The sequence below is a fragment of the Orycteropus afer genome, unplaced genomic scaffold (assembly GCF_000298275.1).
Source record: "Orycteropus afer afer isolate SDZICR_OR568_19922 unplaced genomic scaffold, OryAfe1.0 scaffold00493, whole genome shotgun sequence".
Lineage (NCBI taxonomy): Eukaryota > Metazoa > Chordata > Mammalia > Tubulidentata > Orycteropodidae > Orycteropus > Orycteropus afer.
In genome coordinates this window covers 43357-43921 of record NW_006922080.1, presented here as the reverse complement: position 1 = coordinate 43921, position 565 = coordinate 43357, and positions in this window count along the sequence as shown.

Here is a 565-nt window from a genome sequence, read left to right as displayed (position 1 = left end):
TATACACACACACACACACATGAGGTTGGGCAATCTACTTCTGTAGTGATACCACCTCGGAAACCCAAGGAGGGGTCGTTATGAGTCAGGCCCAACTTGAAGGCACATAACAACAACAACAAATATATATATACACACATACACACACACACACACAAGAAATAGTGTCTGTGTGGATAAACATTTGCAAGAATATATCCTAAACATTTAAAAGAGGAAATTTGCAAGAAAGGGGTAGTCAACACAATGGTAGGGCCATGCTTGTACAAGAATGGATTATGGTGTATTTTTTTGTTTTTTCTTTCTCTTTTTAAATTTTTACACTTCTTCCTTATGTGGATATCATGTTTAATACTTTTATTTTTGGTAAGTATTGTTGTTGTTGTTAGGTGTCGTTGAGTCATTTCCAACTCATAGCCACTCCATGCACAGCAGAACGAAACACTGCCCGATCCCGCGCCAGCCCCACAATACCTGCTATACTTGAGCCCATCATCGCAGCCACTGTGTCAATCCATCTCGTTGAAGGCCTCCCCCTCTTTCGTCGACCCTCCACCCTACCAAG